This window comes from Topomyia yanbarensis, chromosome 3, assembly GCF_030247195.1.
Source record: "Topomyia yanbarensis strain Yona2022 chromosome 3, ASM3024719v1, whole genome shotgun sequence".
Lineage (NCBI taxonomy): Eukaryota > Metazoa > Arthropoda > Insecta > Diptera > Culicidae > Topomyia > Topomyia yanbarensis.
Genome location: NC_080672.1, coordinates 27,358,488 through 27,372,932, shown reverse-complemented (window position 1 = coordinate 27,372,932; position 14,445 = coordinate 27,358,488).

Genomic DNA, 14,445 nt, shown 5'->3' with positions numbered 1-14,445 from the left:
CTGATCAGGTTGTACCAAACAACGATATTGTCGGTGATGGAGTACGGGTGTTTCTGTTTCCGCTCCGCTGCGAACATACACTTCATCAAACTGGAGAGAATCCAGTATCGTTGCTTGCGCATTGCCTTGGGTTGCATGCACTCGACCCATACGATGAGTCTCGAAGTGCTGGCGGGCGTTCTTCCGCTAAAAAATCGATTTTGGGAACTCTCATATCGATTGCTCATCCGATGCGACATTCTGAACCCGTTGGTAATTGAAAACTTCGAGAGGCTCGTCGAGCTTAATTCTCAAACCCGTTTTATGTCCTTGTACTTCGACTACATGGCACAGAGCATCAATCCTTCTTCGTACAATCCCAACCGTGTCCGTTTCCTAGATACTTCTGATTCTACTGTATTCTTCGACACATCCATGAAGGAAGAGATTCGTGGAATCCCGGACCATATACGCCCGCAGGTGATCCCCAATATATTTTATAATAAATTCCGAGAAGTCGACTGCGACAAAATGTTTTACACTGACGGATCAAATCTCGATGGGTCCACTGGCTTCGGTATCTTCAACAATACTATCACCGCTTCATTCAAGCTCAATGATCCCGCTTCAGTTTACGTCGCAGAGTTAGCTGCAATTCAGTACACCCTTGGGATCATCGACACTCTGCCCACAGATCACTACTTCATCGTTTCGGACAGCCTCAGCTCTATCGAGGCTCTTCGTGCGGTGAAGCCTAAAAAGCAATTCCCGTATTTTCTGGGGAAGATACAGGAGTCCTTGTGTACGTTATCTGAAAAATCTTATCAGATTACCTTTGTTTGGGTCCCCTCTCATTGTTCTATCCCGGGCAATGAAAAGGCCGACTCATTAGCAAAGGCGGGCGCATTAAATGGTGACATATACGAAAGACCAATCTGCTTCAACGAATTTTTTAGTATTTGTCGTCAGAGGACGCTCAACAGTTGGCAAACCTCGTGGAGCAATGGGGAACTTGGACGATGGCTACATTCGATTATCCCAAAGGTATCAACGAAGCCTTGGTTCGGGGGGATGGATGTGGGTCGGGATTTTATTCGTGTAATGTCCCGACTTATGTCCAATCACTACACCATGGATGCGCATTTGCGGCGTATTGGGCTTGCGGAGAGTAGTCTGTGCGCTTGTGACGAGGGCTATCACGACATCGAACACGTTGTCTGGGTGTGCGCCGGGTATTGTGACGCCAGGTCTCAGTTAAAGGAATCCCTTCGGGCCCGAGGTAGACCACCCAATGTACCAGTCCGAGATATGCTGGCAACTCGTGATTTCCCCTATATGTCCCTTATTTATACCTTCATAAAAACGATAAATATCCCAATTTAGCCCCTCTCTTTTATTTCTCGTTTTTAGAGTTTCCTCCTGCCTTGTGGAACCGATCAGCTCCAGAGTGCCACTATGTAACCGCCATCGCCCTTACCACTACGCCTGCATAGAAGGAAACTGAAGCGAGAGCGACTCGAGGTCCGATGACTTTTGAAAGATTCCCCGCGGGTCCGAAGAATTCCATCCGCCAATCCGGTACTCGACGACTTACTATACTGAGGCGCAAATTTGATACGCTGATCCCCCTCCCCCGCCGTTCGAGCGAAAGTTGCAAGTTTTGCTCTTCTTTCCCTGGCTCTCCCCTGTCCTTGATACAACTGCTGCTACACTGATGCGGAAATAAGCCACCCTTTGAATATCTTGACCAAGCATAAGTTTTAGTTAAAAAATTCAAATTAGTATTCTGTATTCCTAGTTTTAAGATAGCTATAATTTTTACTCTTTATTGAAACTCTTGTCCTCCATCTTGTAAATAGAATTGAATCCCTAGTTTTAAGATTTCTGTGAAATTTCTCATAAATATTTGTTCCCCTTTTGTGTACTAAACTATATTGTTAGTTTTAAGATAACCGTAAAATATTTCGTAAAATACTATTACTCCCCCTCTTGTATATCAAAGTGAATCCCTTGTTTTAAATTTTTTCATAAAAAAATCTTTTGGCCCTCTTTTGTATATAGAATCTTATTTCTAGTCTTAAGATAGCTGTAAACTTTCTTTTCCTTTGTAAAAAAATATTTCAACATTGTAACCTCCTAGTTTTAAGATATCCAAAATGTAAAAACAAAAGCATTTGGCACCGCCAAGCTAACGCATTTGTGCCTATCAAATAAACGAAATGAATAAAAAAAAAAAAAAATCATAGTGGTTACTGCCATGTCCATGTTCGCGAATTTCTGACGGGTCACGAGTGTCGACTTCCTCAATGATGGTGCCGACCGTTGATTTTGAGATACTAGACGCAGTTTTTGCCGTCAATATTATCCGAACAGCAGCCAAAATTTGGCAAATGTTTGTTTTTCAGGAAATGGTTTTGGAGACTATGTATATGCAAAGATATAATGTGTAAAATAATACTATCGCATTCAGTTTTTACGTGCAGGGTCAGGTTGGAGGAAATATGTCTGTTCACCTAGATTTTCACCACAAAAACACCATTTAATATACTTCCTAGATGTGTCCTTTATAATGAATACCATTTTTTCCAAATGTGGCAGGAATCTTTTAATAGCCACGGTGCAAGTAAGTGGTATCAGATCTTGTAGCCGAGCATTGATTTTCTCATCGTCCATATATATGAGGATCAACCACATGTTATAAGTTGTTATGCAAAATGACTGGTTTCGCCTGGGCTAATTTGTTAAATTGCATCAGCACTGAACGCCTGACATGGTTAAACTCGTTAAAGGCGATGTTCGTAAGCATAACCTCCATAATCACCTTCAGCAAATATTTCACATCATTAATGTTGCTCCAGCCAAATACGGAGGCTATTGACTTCAGGTCTTTTCGCATAAGATCGATCTTATGCGAAAAGACCTGAAGTCAATAGCCTCCGTATTTGGCTGGAGCACTACTTCTTGCTTCTGCGACTCAATCATTCGACAGATCCCCACAGCAAGAATTAAAGTAACAGTTTCGTTTGTCTTCCGACGAGTCACACAATATGAAGGGAACTGTTTTATCACACTCAGCATACTGAGTAGATATCCTGACCGCTGTCTTCGGTGGTTCGAAATAGCAATCTTCCTCACAATTCTCGCATTAATTTGTTGAAACCAAACAAGATACAATTTTTTTAAGAGTCACCGAAAAACATGTTGTTTCTTAAATTTATTTTTGAAAATTTTCGGGGGGGGGACTTTAGCCCCCTAGCCCCCCCTCTGGCTACGTGCCTGAAGCTCGGCACTCCGCCAATATACCGGGCGTTTGCCGTTTCTTGTTAGGGTTTTCTATAGCATGGTGGCGTCGTACGCGCGGGATAGGACATCTACCAGATCATCCCCGCTTAGACTGTCGGTATTGGCCTCCAGTCCCAGGGCCGCGGTGAAAACTTCGATGTCGAAGTGATTGGTCTTCCACCCGTGTACTTGGCAGGGATCACCCGCCCTCGGATGCTGACCACCATACCATTGATCCTAAAGCGTATTGCCAGGTAATCACTATAGGTGTAGCCCTCGTTTACCCTCCAGTCCATGCTGTTTGTATAGCGGCTGCCCCACTCCACTACCCAAGCGTTGAAATCTCCCGCTATGACGAACGGCTTCCAACCCACTAGGTCGGACGAAAATCTGTCGATCATCTGGTTGAACTGTTCTATGGGCCACATTGGTGGGGCATAGCAGCTACAAAAGAACACACCATTTATCTTGGCAATCGCGACACCCTCCGCAGAGGATTGTACTACTTCTTGGACCGGGTACCGTCCCGATGTGAAAATTGCCGCCATCCTAGAGTCGTCCGCCACCCAATTGCCGTTATCGGCAGGGACGTTGTACGGGTCGGATAGGAGGACGACATCTGTTCTCGACTCCGAGACCGACTGCCACAGCAGCTGCTGAGCAGATACACAATGGTTAAGATTCAGCTGTGTTACTTTCATGGCTTCTTCTTACTAGCCTCCCCGAAGGGACACAAAGGTCCATCCATAACGTGGTTACGGCATTGCTTCTCGCTGGCGCTGGAAAGGCATTTTGGTGCCCTATCGTATTTATGCGCCTTGTATCCCTCCTCACCACAGCGACGACACAACTTGCTCCTGTCTGGGCCCTTGCAGTTGTATGACTTGTGGCCGGACTCTAGGCACCGATAACACCTGTCCACTGAAGGCGGCTGAGGTATGCTTACTGGGCATACTGACCAGCCGATCTTCAGCTTCCTCCTCTCGATGACCTTTTTGGCTTCTGCAACCGGTAACCGGTGAAATAGGCTACCTGCGACTGCGCCACACTGCTCCATGACGACCAAGACGACGTCGTCTGCGTTCGTAACCTCATCCAGTTGCTTGCACTGGAGGGTCACTTCCGCACACAACGACCTCACCTGAGCGCCATCTCCCAAGACCTCTTGGGCCAACTTCCTGTACGCCGCCCACTAGGTTGCGCACCTCGTTTTAGCACCAAAATCATTTCGCCAGTCTTGGTGTGTCTAACGCTGGGCACATCCTGTCCTAGATTCGCAAGGCTTTTGACCGCCCGCATCGATTTGAGGACATCGGCATAACTGTCCTTGTCGGTTTTCACCGACAAAACCTCTCCTCTGACCTTGACTTTCTTCGCGGGTCGACTTCCGCTTAACCTTACTGACCAGCTGCCATGAATTTTCGCCCTCTTGTGCCGATGGCACCGATTTGCTGATATCTGCTTGTGGCCCGGCACTTTGCGCCTGATTGGTGCCTTTCGCCTTCTCGGGCCGAGAAGTCACCTTCTTGGTTCGACGCCCTTCGGGATTCTTTGCACCCCGATCTGCACCTTCCAAACGACGTTTGGCCTTCGTGGTTGCGCGTCGTTTGGCGTTGCTTCGTGCACCTTCGCCTGGTGACTGCCTGGGCCGCTTGTCTTGCCCTCCATTAAATTCTTTGTGGCCGTCAAGGCGAAATCTATCGCCTCTTGGGCCATCGTAGCTCCACCAATGAAGGAGAAGGCCTCGGTTTGGACGCCTTTATCGGCCTTCTCTCTTCCCGCAATCCTCCTCATATAAGCTTCCTGTTCTTGTCTTGCGACTCGAACAGCCTGGCAGAGCACCAGAAGGTTCTGCTTCAGTTCCTTGCTGATTAAGGGCCTCCCGCCTCTGGGAGGAGACCTCACCAAACTCCCTTTTGCGAAGGCGTTCACCACCTCCATCATTTACTTTATTCACATTATTATTATTATTTTTATTTCCACAACTCTTACTTGATCCTACCAGTAGCGCGAGAAAAAGGTCCGGCACGCCACGTGGTAAGGGACGCTTACTGTGGGGGATGCCCAGTTACCCCACCGGCTCCGTTAACGGTTAGGCATCTTTTTTGGGCCGATTTTAACAAACTTAGTCTCATATGATAGCTATATTGTCCCCACAGATGTCTATAATTTCGTGCGGATCGCTTATATGATTCCGGAAATATAGGCTGAACCGTCCGATCACAAATGAAATTGCCATATAAGCCGGGGGACCCCATGAAAATTTGTGCTATTGAAATCGAATTCGTGTTTTTGATGCCAAACATCTTTAAAATGCATGAAACGTCGAAATTTTATGTTACCTCGAATTTTTTTTTTATAAAAATCGACTTTTTGGGCTTAGCCGATTTCTTTTCTTATATATAGTTGTCAGGTCATGTATAATAACATTGTAATGTATACATTTGAAAGCTTTTAATAAATATAAGCAACTAAAAAAAATCGTGGTCATGATTGAGAAAGGCACAATTGCACCGCTACGTGGATTAAAACAGGTTTTTCATCTGTGATAACTGAAACAGAAAAAAAAATCTGTGATAAATTTCCGAAAAATCTGTGAAAAGCCAGTGTAACGGACTTCTAACTCAGCAACACTGGCTGTGAAAACACACAGCGCAGTGATCTGCTCCGGCTGCCGTTCGACAGGCAACTGAGCTTGTCCGGGCAAATCCGTTCTTCAAATAGTCGATGATGACGTCATTCATAGAAGCGTAGCGCGCTAGGTACACAAATCTGTCGTGCCGGATATGGGAAGGGCTATCTTTAGTGTGTAAATGCGCAATACTAGGTTGTACATTATTTAAATTTTTAATGCCATGATATTAAATATCTGTGGGTTTTTATTGGAATCTATTCTGAGAAGTATTTCGGGGCGATATGTGCAAAAATATGAAAATTTATCGTGAGATGGCTGAATTATATGTGTTTCAAATTGGACCACTTTTCGATACATAGCATTTTTGTAGAATTTGCAAAGTGCATCCCCATATTGAAACCAAAGACGTAGTCCTGCGTCAAAAAACCGGTGACAAAACAGAATCACTTGACATGATGCTGTACCTTGACGTGGTTTGGTGGCAGTATTACAGTGCTTGTACCATATAGAAACTCTGGCTATAATTACTTTTTATTAGTTAAGATACATTGTGATAAAGCTTAGTACTTAATTTGGCGACCTTTATTACCTAATTGTGCCACGGCTGAAATAATGTACAAAATGGGTTTGGTGGCAAGTTTTCTTTGGAGGTACCTTAGCTTAACTATGAGCTCTGGTTCGGGACTGCTTTTAAAATTGAAGTGTTCCATGCCAGGACCCCTGAAGATAACGAAATACCACACATACCTAGGCCTGCGATCTACTAAACATGATAACACTCCTGTGATAAAGTGAATCGTTCAGCATGTGGTACCAAACGTGAACCTACAAACGCCCGTATTCGCGTGATCATGAATGGGTTACATCTGGAAGTCTTTACCCTCGGCCCTAGCAACCTAGGTACATGCATTCAGTTGGATCAATGGCGACATGACTGGGAACTATCCGCGCGATCATTCAAGAGCACACGCGAATATACAAATGGCCACACGATCGAACACGTTAACTTACAAACGCTCGCACCCTTCGCCATGATACACAAAGTTGAGCATGTAATCGCGATCAGTGCTACGAAATTTCCAAATCAGTTACCTATTTCTGCTTGCATTTACTGAAACCGACATTCAGATTCAACACCTCCCTCATTCATTCACTTTCCAACTGACTGAAATTTCATGCAGAATCGAATGCTTAAGTGCAGAGAAAATATAAATTCATTCTCCAACCAGAGCATGCATTTGTTATTATGTCGACAGTTTGAAGGCAAAAGTTAGCATCTTCTACATTTTCGAGCATAAGTGAACTGCGTAATCTATATCTGGTGCACTTTCGATCAATAATCCCTCGCAGAGCTAGCATAGAAATAAAATTCACTTTGCTTCTCAAACTGAACATGTCCGTACCTGAAAGCGCTGCGTCGGGAGAACGAATGAGGAGGGAAATGAACCAAACATTTTATTCATCGCAGCGGGCATGAATTGAATTTCGTTTTCTTTCAAGTTCATGCAGGAATATCAATTTTTTAAGCTCTGATCGCGATCATCAATGCACAAGTACGCCCATGCTTCCAATCTGAGTCACGTCCCACTGCAATTGGCCTTAAGTAGTGTTTTAGTGGGTGACATTTCCCGTCTCGCCTGTAATTATAGTAAGTGATTCTGATAGTGATCCCTTCCGAGAACCCAGCTTTACAGCTTCAGTGGGACAATTCTTGAAAAATAAATAAGTCGATGACAAAGCTGAATACATTTTTCCTACGCATACTGCTAAGTGTTCTTTTCTTGTAGACGTCACCGAAAGTTTTGTAAACCCTAAACTAATAGAATCATCATCTATAAAAGCGAGATAATTAAGCATCAGTACTAACAGCTGCAGGTTCCCTCTAGTAGTTATAACCTGCTATAGCGAGGGTAGGTGGATAGGAGGAAAATGCTGCCCGCCAGTCCCCAACTGTGTTTGTCTCGCGTGGTGATAGAGAGGAATCTAGTCATTCCTCTCTGCACAAATCATTTGAGCATGATCTGAAATTCTCATATTTATTAAATGTATCATGAAATTCGATGGATTCACCTTAGTCTTTTCACTGCCAGCATCGTTATTAAAAACATACAAAACAAAGCAATAAGTACAAAGTCCCATCTTACGCGTCAAATAAAAAGCCACTTAAGTAAAAAAAAACCCATCTGGTTTTCTATTCTACGAAAACGAATAGAACAAATTTCTTAACCTTGTTTTAATTTGCACTCAGTAACTCTCAGTAACAGCTGCTCAAACTGCTGCTGAGGAGAGTAAGTTTCAGTATTAAAATTTTCAGTTTTATATTGAAGTACTGTCAAAATCATGAATCTATGACTGAACCACTTCTGAACAGATCCTAAAGTCGTTTCTTGATTCGAAACTATTTTCTACAGTCGAGTGAACCTGGGTGACTTTGATCACTCGAAACTTTTTTTCGTAGATCGCTCATTAAATTAGAATGGTCTACCGAATCATTTTAATTTGAAATGATTTACTCTAAACATATAAAATAATGATTTGTTATACTTTTTGAGTATTTTGTTCTGTTTTTGGGTTCAAAAACTACAAAAAAACGAAATTTGACTTTACCTCATTTTTACGAAGCTTCGTAATATGTCTATTTTTAATAAAACAAATAAATCTCAGATTTGAGCAAGAGTAATAAATTACAATCGAGTTTTTATTTTCCTTTAGTGTGGGGTGTGCCAAATTTATTTTTAAGGGTTTGGTTATTTTAAATACAATTTTTTGTGAAACTAGTTGGCAATTATTTCAAATTTTCAAAATTTCAAGCTAAAATTCGCAATATTTTTTATTGTTCGATAGTCCAACGTGTTAAAATGGATGAAACTTTTTGTATATTGATAAAGCACTGAAATAAACAATTTTAGCAGTTTTAAAGGTTTTCAGAATCTTTTATTCTAGTTGGACACAAATTATACGAATTTTGGTTACTCGAATTTTAAAGTATATTGAAATACTTTGTACAATACTAACTAACATCTATTTAACAATAGGTATCTATACAGAATTAGTTTAAACAAACATTTGAATGAAAAACATTGACATCAATAACCTAAGGTGGGTGAACATGCAGGTTATCAAAGTCACCCCGGAATACGAAAATGGACTTCAATTTGAAATCAATTTTGGAAAAATAGCTGGAAGCGGACAATTTTAGGTAAAATCATCCAATCTTGTTCTCCATACATCAGTACATGGTTTAAAAATATTAAACTTGGAAAAATGTGTTGTGTCTAAAAATATGTAACGATTACTTCGAAAAGTGATCAATGTCACCCCGGTTTACGGTATATGTGCTTAAAACTCTTTATTCAAAACACAGTGTTTGAGATTAGACAACAAAGAGATCGACAGCATTTGTACTTTGAAATTCCTATATAAAATACTAAGCTACTGACCATGCCATAAGGAATTTGGTGAAATTGAAAAATTAATGCTTGCAAACCTGTACTAAAAATAAATACCGATCAGTACTTTCTTGTGGTCAGATTGCATTACATTTTGTTTAACTACCAAGGATCGCTTGACATTAACTTCGCAACTATTTGAAAACAAATCAAAACTGCAACTGCTCTAATACAATTCAATCTTCTCACCCACCAAAATTTTCAACTAGCCGTAAATCCAGTTGAGTCCGCCCGTACTTTAGAAATACCTACAGAAGCGTATTGTCAGATGTCTTATATTGTTGAAAAACGCATTACATATATCCGAACTATGAAACGTGACAATAAAACCTAAGTAGCTATCATCATCCTTGGTACCTGCAAAAATATTTTGACATGAGAAGCACGCGCGTGGCTCTGACTTCTGTGGACACCCTTTATTTAATGCAATTAAAAGAAGACGAAAAACTACAATTCCCACGGTATTACGTAGCAATTTAAATAACCTTAAGATAAAAAAATTTTAAAAATCGGTCGACAAAACAGAGTTTACGTGAGTAATAAATGGTTCTTTGAATTCCGCCAATGACACTGCAAGTTAAATCAATCTAGACGTCGGATTGGAAAAACTTATTCCTTATACAACAAAGAATTCTGTGATGAACTAAAAAATTTTTTTTTTCGCGTTTCTGGTGCTGTACCCATGCACATAACTTATTCTTTCAACTTGATCACATCACATCATATCACATCACAGGCAGTTTTTTCATAATTTTAAAAATGACCAACAATGTTAGGTGACAAATTATTTGCATCACAAAGAGTCATTGAAATGTATCCAGCATGAAATATGAGGAAGTGTATCTGTTATTTTTTATTATTCCCATGCTGACCGTAATTAATTATGATGGTTTGCACTGTTTTGTGGTAACCAGTAGTCGCCATCTTGGATTTCAAACTGGCGTTAATCATCAACTTTCGTTGTCTACTGTACAGCCCCTTTCTAATGACACCCATATTAATAATGATTCTCTCTATTGTCTAATAATTTCGACGAACCATTTTTGCATCAATTAATGTTAGACTCATTTTTGCGTGAGGTTGTGATAAATGTACCTTTTTTGATCCAAAAGAATATTTTAACGCACTCTTGATCTCAGTCTCTCAATGATATCAGAAATACAAAATGAGACAAAAGAAACGTATTAGAAAAACTGCATTACACAGAAAGAAACTAAAATAGAATGACAACAATTAGACTGAACCTCAGAAAGACGGAAAGTATGAAAGTCAGAAACATGGAAGTGCAGAAAGCCCAAGAAAGGATATACTTAAAGGCGCATATATCGAAAAACGAAAAATAAAACACAGACAGTACAATGAAACAGAATCACGAAGAAAAATATCAACCGACATTAAAGCAGTGAACTACACTTCTAAGATTCCAACCTGTTCATTGGCCACACACTGCACTGTGGCACAAACAGCGACTAAAGTTTACCCAATTGTTTTTTCTGTGCTCATCGTTTTCCCATTTGCAAGTGTCATTTCCAACCGCACGACGCAATCCTTTCTTCGCCAGCCATAGTCCTTCCACCGGCTGTTCCACAGCGTCGCCTGCTACGATTCCCTCCGTACCCGATATTCAAGACGTTCCATTATAGGATTTTTCAATTTTCAAACCCGTAAAACTGGATTTTCATTTCCTTGCGTACCTTTCCACCCCTGCCCCCTCCCATCATCATTCGAATCAGCTTAGCTCAGCGGCTTAGGGAGTTGAGTCTTCGTAGTCGTCGTCATCGTCGGTCGTTTCCACCAACCTACACGAGGCTGACTGGATTGTCCCCCTTCCTTCCGTTCGTTCGTTCCGTTGTTGTTTGGTTGGATCTTAATCGCAAATCCCGAGCCCGGCTTCCGTTACCCAATCCCCTACCCGGACCGAATCGGTTACACAAATGAAAATCGGACGATTTACTCTCCAATTTACGGTAGTAAAGGAATGTTGATCGTTTCGAATCACTTCCCGAAACCGGAGAGCTTTCTAGTTTATTGGTACCGGGGAGAGGTCGGACTCTGTTGAATAGACTGTTCTTCTATCCTTCCTGGATTTGTATTTTAATTCACTACCGTCCGACTGGATGGTCCTCCCATATCCATCCGGACACGGGTATGGATACAGTAACTTTGGCTGGGTCACGTGACGTAAGTGTAAACCATGTCCCGGCACAAAACCCCGCCCCGGTTCAGTTGAAATGGTTCGGGCTATCTTTTCACTGATACAGAGGTAGATAGAGAGGGAGAGAGAGTGGAAGATGACGTTGATGTGACTGCCTTAGGTAGATTAGATGAGAGGAAATCAGTGATTCGGGAATGGAGCTTTCAACGTCACTTTCCGTTTTCCTTTTTAGGTCCGTGTGTTCCGACATCATCATCATCATCATCATCGTCAGGGCAAATTCTGTATCAGATTTTCCATTTGTTCAATGTTTTCTTTTCTTTATACTGTCGAACAAGGGAGAAAAAAAGGACCGGAGAAGCGATTTAGTCGAGATGGGTTGTTTCCACTTTTTCCGAGTCGGCAGTCGGCTTAAATCTATCTGCCTGGGTGACTAAAGCGATAAAGGGCGGTGGTGAGGACTGTAAGGTTGCCAGTTTTTTTTAAATCGGTTGATAAATGATGAAATACTAAACATTCAACTGGGCGTGAAATGATATTATGACTCTAACACCTACGAAATTTTGATAGGACATATCATGGCAACCTTATTTGCACAGCCTCCTGCGTTTAGGCTGCGTGTATTCCACAAACAGCACCGTATCGAAGAGTGCGTGCTTCTAACTTTTCATTGCGTTATTGGCAGCATCAGTGTTGATTAGCAAGATGGAGATTAGGTTTCCGGTTGTGGACGGTAACGGGGCCGGTGGCCAATTTTCTATTCAGCCTCGCTCGGTATCCACTTGGAGACACTGGAAGTTATGATAAGTTTTTCGAACGGTTCGATCGAACAAGTGGCTCCACTCAATGCCTGCGATGTATAGATTAAGGATGTCTGAGATTGGGTGTCAAGGAAGAAACCCGCAAGTTGAGAAGATGAGGGTTCGAGGTCAATCTGTTTAACCAGATTTACACCCAATGTTTGAATTAGGAGTGTTACGGCATGGCTGCCGTTTGGCATCTGGGTGATAGCACAAAACTGTTTGGCACCCCACCCCCTGGAGATTGGGCGTTTTCGGGGGAATTTATATTCACCCGGACTATCGAGATAAGCACGGATTGAACAAACAAAGATGCTTTGGATGTTGAAAGTCTGAGCCCTGGTTGGGGGATGCGGTCGACAGGGAGGGGAATTGGGACGTGCCAAGTTGGTTGTCGGTGATTCCGGCTCTCGAGAAAACTTGTTTTGACAGTTGTAGTTTGTAGGATTGGTTCATTGAAGCGAACTGATTGGATTATCGTATCAAATAACAAAGCTTTAACAATTTTAATTTCTTTTTTTTTCTTTCCAGGTAAGCTTCCAACGACTGGGAAAGAGAAAATTCTTCGGTGAAGCAGGTAACAAGCGATTGGATTAAAAACAACTCTTGACAAGTTTTTGATATTGTGTAAAAAGCTACGGTCATTAAAAGGAGATACAAATAGTTGATAGTTTTCTTCATCGTCCATCAACTTTGACGTGAAGTTTTAGTTTTAATGAGCGATAAATCAAGATTATCCGTAATCAGTTTTGCCCCCAGTTGATTAAATCCAACCGTGGCATTTCATTAGAAAACGAACAACAAATTGATGATCAGAAGTATGGCAGTGCCCGGAAAAATAATCACTACCGGAAGGAGACAGAAGCCGTTGGTCCCGGTCCATATGCTGATGAGTCAATATCTAGGGTCCTGGCGTCGGTGATAGGCATTCATTGCGAACAGTGGCCGAAGAAAAATAAATATTATTACATTAAAATTTTAAATGTATTCGGATACGTTATGGATTATTTAGGATACTGCAATGAAAATATTTATCTGGCAAACTATAAAAAATGAATAGAGTAGAATGGGCTCAAATAGGCTTGAGGGTAAAATATGTATAGGACATTATCTTTGCTATGTTATTGCAGAAGTCGCTCACGTTGCGTGAATTAGATACATGGCACGATAGGTCAGCCGTTCAGGGACACTATAGGTCACTACTATAATGTAAATTTGAATTATTTTGACAGGAAAATACACAACTTCAACTCTACACTCTGGCGACGACGAGGACACCGAAGAAATCATTCCCAAGTACAAAGCCAGAGGCAGCTGCTGAAAAACATGTTTTATCAACATTTTTTTCCGTGGTTTCATGATTTGTTACATGGGCGACCGTCGAGGGGGAATCAAAAACCTCGAGCAGTCCCGGAAAGCTCAGAAAATGCGCTCACAAAACACAACAAATCTTCATATTCAACATAAAACTTTATTGGCGTTTCTACGCCCTTCTCCTCTCTTCACTTCTAACTCAAATTCACCTGCATTTTCCTTCTTTTCTCTACTCTACTCCTTTCAATCTCCTATTCAACTGCATCTCGCTCCTTTTCTCTACTCTGTTCATACACTTTACGCACATATTTTATTTTACTCACTGCTTTCTTCCGGGGCGCCCCTTTACGCAGGAAAAACACATTTCCTCCATTCTTCTTCTCCCGTCGCCTTCGCCTACGCACACGCCTTCGCGACCTATTACGCAGCGTCCCGGTTCAATTCTCCGTTGTTGGCTCACTCCGCCGCATGCAGACTCCGAAACTGTACCCCAGCTTCTTTTCGTGACAATGAAAGTATGATGGTCGTGTCGGGTGGCTTCTCGACCGTAGGGGATGGCGAGATTTGTGGATTGAAACTCCGTTTTGTCAGATGGCTGCTTGCTGACGAAAATCTGTAATTAAAACAAAAACCCTGCGACGCGAAGCGATCAGCTTCATTGCAGGTGCTCAAGCCTAGCGGGAAACTTACTTCCGATGGAAGGCTTTTGTTCTGATTTTATCCTTAGTCTGAGCAGTCCGCCACGTGCTTTAATCCGAAAAATGTATCTCACGGTCTGTTGAATCGCGCGGTGGCCTTACTTTTTCGTGAATATCAAACTGTCCAGGTACG